Source organism: Mauremys mutica, chromosome 21, assembly GCF_020497125.1.
Source record: "Mauremys mutica isolate MM-2020 ecotype Southern chromosome 21, ASM2049712v1, whole genome shotgun sequence".
NCBI classification, from domain to species: Eukaryota; Metazoa; Chordata; order Testudines; family Geoemydidae; genus Mauremys; species Mauremys mutica.
The window spans coordinates 21,458,622-21,465,196 of NC_059092.1; the positions used below are offsets into that span (position 1 = coordinate 21,458,622).

At 53.8% G+C, this 6,575-nt stretch overlaps 1 long non-coding RNA gene across 1 annotated transcript; it reads right to left on the bottom strand.

The window, feature by feature from the left end:
* Positions 1-912: 912 nt before the first annotated feature.
* Positions 913-5,508, bottom strand: LOC123354252. The gene is made up of 3 exons (XR_006574687.1): positions 5,278-5,508; positions 2,533-2,622; positions 913-1,044 (listed from the first exon to the last, which is right to left on the bottom strand). It is a non-coding gene; the product is annotated as an uncharacterized LOC123354252 (long non-coding RNA).
* Between the last annotated feature and the right edge of the window lie 1,067 nt (positions 5,509-6,575).

The window sequence follows — 6,575 nt, forward strand, 5'->3', positions numbered from 1 at the left end:
CATATCGGTGAACATAACAAAATTCATGTGGTGGGGGTGGGGCTGAGGGTTCGGAGTGTGGGAGGGGGCTCAGGACTGGAGTAGAGGGGTGGGGGGTGAGGAGGGCTCTGGCTGGGGGGGCGGGCTCTGGGGTGGGGCTGGGGATGAGGGGTTTGGGGTGCAGGAGGGTGCTCTGGCAGAGAGACTGGAATCCCCCAGCAGCACCTGGGCTGGGGGGGAAAGGTGCCTCTCCCCGCTGCGGCACCTCCCACGCTGGGGCCGCAGGATAGGCACCCCTCCCCCGGCCCTGCAGGTCCAGCCGGGGCTGGGTTTGGGCCGGGGCTGGGGCACCGCGGCAGATCTGAGCTGGGTCTGGGCTGGGCCTCCCCAGCTGCGGCTGGGTTTGGGGATGGGCTACCCTGGCTGGGTTCGGGCCAGGGTAGGGGCACCCTGGCCATGGCCGGTCCAGGCCACCCCGGCCGCAGGAGGTTGGGGGCCGGGCTAGGTTGGGGACGAGGGAGGGGTGCCCCTCCCCTCCCCTCCCCTCCCCTGGCCGGTCCCCGGGCGGGTTCTCTGAGTGCCTGCACGGCGCTAAATAGGCTGCTGCCACACAACTTACAGGGAACTTAGGTCCCAGGCCCTGCGACTTGGCGCTGTGGGGTGTTTTTTGCACTGTAGACGTACCCTTAGCACCTGAGAGTGCTGTAGAGATTGGAGTGAGTCCACTCAGGTACACAGGTTGTAGCCTTGCCCCTAATGCTAAGGACTCAAAGTGACAAGCTCAGAGGGAACACTGGTTAGCTGTCTGCTAAAGACTCTAGTTTAACCACCAGTTACTGGCCATGATGAGAAATCCCTGGGGGAGGTTCTTTGGCCTATGCTGTGCCAGAGGCCAGACTACAGGATAACAATGGCCCCTACCGGCCTTGGAATCTCTTTGCGTGTTTCCAGCGAGGAGCAGCACGGCAAACAGCAGGCTTTCCCTAAAGCACCTCACGCTGGCCATGGAACTCACAGCTGGAGAGCAGTGTAAACGCCGGATGGAGACGGGCTGGATTTAGGAGGCTGTAAAGCAAAAAGGAGAAAAAAATGTAAATTTTGAATAGTCTGAGGGAGTCTACTCAACTACAAAACCCAAAGATGTCACGTCTGGAGGGTGAGTTAGCTGGCAGCAGGATTCTGGACACACTGAAGACCAAAGTCACACTAAAGTTCAGGACGGAGAGAATTATGATTAGGTTGAGTAGCTGTTGTTTTTGGCCGCACCACGCTCTGTGGTCAGCATCACAGCAAGGAGAGATCAAAATCTGTGAAGACAGCACAATGCATAGTATTTGAATAATAAAACATTTCAAAGTGTTATCATAGTAGAAAATCCACTTGTAATACCCAGCTGGCTCGTCTCTCATCCGCCCATCTCAGAGCACTTCACCATGGAAGTATAATTTAGCCCCATTTTGCAGATGGAGAAACTGAGGCACAGAGCAGTGCCATGACTTGCCCAAGATCACCCAGCAAGTCAGTGGCAGAGCCAGGAACAGAACCCAGGTCTCCTGAGAGCCACTCCAGTCCCATATCCACTGGATCGTTGTCAGCTGTGGTTACCATTGTTTCTACAAAGCAAAAGCTATATCACAGGAAGGACAAAAGAGAAACAGAGAGTGAATCATTAACCTATAGTTAAAGGCAGAGGCAATGTGTGGGGGGTCATGGAGGGTAACGTCCCTCCCTCCCCAGTTTGCTGCTTCGCTTGTACTGAGGATGCTCGGCAACACTGCGAAGCTGGCTGCCCTCCTCCTTCCCCTCCCCATTGGCAGGCACTGGTCGCCTCTGGTTAAAGTGGAACCTTAAAGGGGAGAGAATTGTTTTATTTAGGAATATAGGACTCGAAGAGACCTCCTGGGTCATCAGGTCCAGTCCCTGCAGCCCTGTCATAGACACCCATTCATATTTAGTTGATATCTCAAGCTTTGCAGAAATACTGGTCTATCTAGCATCCAACCATGCCATATTTCCCCCAGAGTGTTAGACTAACTGCTGATAAAATAAAAGAATCACCTAAGTTCAAATCTATTAAGTCATCCAGTCTGCCAGTTGATCCTATTGTACCTGCAGCTAGCAGCAGTGAGGGGGGTCTCAGCAAAATCTATCTCCATGGCAAGGCAAGAGTGGTGGCCCTGAGTATATTTTCTAGTGATTCGCTCAGTCTAGTTTAACTGTCCTGGGCTGATTTTGTTGAACTACAACAGCTGATGTTTCCCTAGTTAACCTATTCTCAGGGGATGAAATTTACTCCTTGCCAGCATGCCGAGGCATTTTCCAATGGACAAAAGTTTTGATGGAAAATTTTTGTTCAATTCCTTCCAACATCCACATACACCCTGAGTTTAATTGGGATTTCAGAAGCTTTCTGCAAGCCTTCTTCATCACAGTGCATTTCACCAAAAGCATTTTTGCCAGCCAATCATGTTCTAGCTATACTGATATCAATGCTAATGACTACCACCATTTGATCTGAAACCTCCCAGTTTACATACAAGATCCAGTATTTACCTTCTGTAATTGTAGATAAGAACCTGACTCCGGAAGCACTCTTTATAGTAGGCTACACTGCTCAGGTGATCCCTGGACCTGGAAAGTTGCCTTGTTAAACAAGAAATGAAGATATTTTATTTGTTTTCTTAGTTCCCAAGATTAGCATGAATCAGGCTGGAATAATTTAGATGAACAATGTGACTTGGAAACGGAAATGGCTGCAAAATACTCAATAGAACTACAAAGCCCCTCTGACTGTGCATGGAATTGCTAGTGGGACAAATTCCCTAGTTAATCCAACTGCTCTGAAATGTTAACGTTTTCACTAGGGTGACTGGGCTCTTGTTCTACAAAGCTCTTGATGGAGATCGTGCCCCAGTGACCTTCAGGCCCAGACCTAGGTGCATTGCATTATCTCAGACATTGTGCTTTAAAGCTCCGTTGACACAAAGAGCTGTTATTAGGCATCACAGGGTCAGATCCTGAGGGATCTATGTAGGGTTCAGTTGCCTTCTAAAGAAATCTAACCTGGGGAAGGGCCTAGAGGAGGGAAATCCCCGGAAGATCCCCTCTTTCCTCTTCCTCCCCTCTGCCCCTCCCCACACCAGAGATCTGCAGGTCAGAGGCCAGAGCTCTGCAGCCAGGCCCCTGTAGTGCCTGCAGGCTGGCTCTGATCCCCTGTCAGGGTGGCTCTATTGGAGCCAGGCTGTTGGGAATCTTGACTCAGCAGCTGCCCCTAGGCATCCATGGAGGAAGGTTCCCATAGGGTAGCCTGCCGTGACTTTTCCCTAGTGGGTACTTGTGGGGGGACAATCCCTGGCCACTCTTTCCCGCTGCCCTCCCCTTCTTCACAGGAGCTGCCTCCAAGGCCCAGGCGAGGGAAGGCGAAGTGTGCAGGAGTCGGGCAGTGTCTAGGAGCCTCCCTGTCTTCTACTGCAGAAACCCCCAGAGCAAGTGACTGTAGCCTAGATCCCCACAGTTATGTGGGCTCCCCTGTGATCCCACACCCTCCGCTCAGCTGTTGGCAAACACTGTAGGCACCTCGACTCTTCAGCACCTACATTTTCAGAGTAAACATTCCCTCGGCACCTAAATTTCTGCCCTGGGCATGCACAGTGCGGCCTCCCTGTGGGCATCTGGGCACTGATCTTCCACCTCAGCCCCAGACTGAGTCACAAACTAGGGAAGACAGGCCCTCCTCCCTTCCTACCTCACCCGGGGGTGCAATCCGGTAGATGTGCTCCAGGGACACAAACCAGGCCCCACTCAAAGCCTGACAGGAGGAGGTTGTGAACTTCCAGCTCAGTGCTTAGAGGACACAGCTGGGATGTGGGAGGTTCAATTCCCCCTCTGCCTGAGAGGAGAAAGAGTATGAACAGGGGTCTCCTGTACCTCTCAGGAGAGTGCGCGAACCACGGAGGTCTGGGAGACTCCCATGTGGGGCTTCCCATTGGCGCAGACTGCGTGGGTGCTCTGGGGCTGGAGCACCCACGGGGAAAAATTAGGGGGTGCTCCACACCCACCAGCAGCCAAGCTCCCCCCGCCTCTTCCCTTGAGCGCGCCGCGTTCCTGCTCCCTCCCAGCACTTCTGCCCGCCGCCAAGCAGCTGTTTGGCAGCACTCCAGGAGGGAGCGGGAGGAGTGGGAACACAGCACGCTCAAGGGAGGAGGTGGGGAAAAGGCAGGGCAAGGGAGGGGACTTGGGGGAAGGGGTGGAGTGGGGGAGGCCGGGGGGGGGGTCGAGCACCCACTGGCGGGAGCAGAAGTTGGTGCCTATGAAGCTTCCTCAGTCTCTCATATTGATGCTGTTCCATGTGGAGAGAGAGCGGGGGGGGGGGGGGGGGAGAGAGAACCACCCCATAGCCTGGGGCACCTGACACCCAGTGTCCACCTCCCAAGTGGGTGCTCCAACCCCCAGGCTACAGAGTCACCCTCTCTCTCTAGCCCAGTGACTCAAATATTTATACAGCGTGGAACAGCTTCAACGGGAGAGAATGAGGGAGCCCCCCCCCATCAGAATATCACAGCTCAGCGGTTTAAGGATTCTTCTGAGAGATGTAGGAGATCTCTGCTCAAATCCTTTCCCCCTCTCCAGCAGAGGGGGGAATTCAATTCACTTCCCCACAGTTCCTGTGAATACTCTGACCCCAGGAGCTGGGCACCGCCTCCTCCAGCTGTTCTGGGTGAGATGAGGCAGGTGCCGAGCCAGAAGCTCTGTCTTTCTCAGCTGCCGGGATGGCGGGTGGGCGGGTGCTTGACATTTTCTGTTATGGTTTTAGGGAGCCAGCTGAATGTTCCAAATTTAGGAGTCTGGCCCCAAAACGGGGTGTGAGATTGGCTTAAGAGTGTTTTTTAAAAAAGGTGTTTTTCTTTGCCTTCCTATTGGAGCCTATAAGCTGCATGCAGGTAACATATTCAATCTTTTCTCCCCATGAAGGCTAGAGACTTACTTTTAATATCTATATAAACAAAGCTGAGAGTCTCATGTATTCACCTGGCTTCAGGAGCTGGGGCTTTAAGAAAAAACATCAACTACTGCAAGATTCACACTACAAGAGTGACAATGCTGGCATGTGCTTACCCAGTGTTGCTCTGTGGGTCTTGGTAAAAAAATATTCCTTGCTGGACTCACAGCCTTTGCTTCCTGCCATTGGAGCTTCTCCTGCGTGTCTCACCACTGCTCTGACATCGTTTTAATATTATTTGCTGCCTAATCTTGCTTTCAGCCTTAATTTCTCCACTGTCTTTCATCAAACTCACTTACCTTGGGCTCCTGCTGCTACATTTGCTCCACCAAGGCCTTGTGTTCACTCAGCGCAGGGATTGCTGAGCCTGACCGAAATTCAGCCCCTTTTCCTAGTCAGCACAAGGCAAATGCCCTTCCTTGTCCCATCCCCTTCCCGGTAGGGCACCTATTGCAGAACCCTCTGTGCAGATTGTCCTGGCTCCTTGCAGATCAATGGGGATCCTGCAGCTCCTTAGGGATCTGCCAGTTGACTGGAAGTGAGCCCTAGGGTGACCAGACATCCCGATATTATCATAGAATCATAGAATCATAGAATTCAAGATCAGAAGGGACCATTATGATCATCTAGTCTGACCTCCTGCAAGATGCAGGCCACATAAGCCGATCCACCCACTCCTGAACTAATTCTCTCCCTTGACTCTGCTGTTGAATGCTCCAAATCATGATTTAAAGACTTCAAGTAGCAGATAATCCTCCAGCAAGTGACCCCTGCCCCATGCTTCGGAGGAAGGCGAAAAACCTCCAGGGCCACTGCCAATCTACCCTGGAGGAAAATTCCTTCCCGACCCCAAATATGGCGATCAGCTGAACCCCGAGCATGCGGGCAAGACTCTCCAGCCAGACCCTCTGGAAAGGGCTAACAATATCCCAACATTGACCCTTTGTACTAATTACCAGTGTGGCACATTATTGACCTATTGACTAAACCCGTTGTCCTATCAGGACAGTCCCGATTCTAACACATTTGTCCTGTGTCCTAACTGCATATTGGTCGGGATGCCCTTTGTCCCGATATCGGGGACCGCTCACCATCACTACCAAGGCATAGGCATAGAGCTGGCGGGGGGGGGAGGTTTGCAGGTGCCGGCAGCGGGCAGAGAGTCCCTGCCCCCCCCCGAACCCGACCCAACCCTAGGAGCCAAAAGGACCTGCCAGATGCTTCCCGGGAGCCGCCCCAGGTAAGCACAACCAGGACTCCTCACCTCACCCCCCGGCAGGTCCCTCTGGCTCTTATGGTCAGGGCCCCATGCGCGGCACAGAGCGCCGGAGAGCATCGCCCCGGGCTCCTGCCATCCCAGGAAGTGCAGCAAGCTGGCGCAGCTGCGAGCTGGGGGAAAAGCCTGCCCCGAAGTGGCAGCGCAGCACCACTGGGGGAGCCGCCGCCACCTGGCTCCGGGTGGCCGGAGGGGGCCCCAGCACCACCCCGCCCTGCGGACCGTGTAACTCCGCTCCCCACTCACCACGTGGACAGCTCCCTCTGACAAAAAAATTGCTACATGACCCCAGGAAGGGGGACCAAAGCCCGAGCCCCCCGA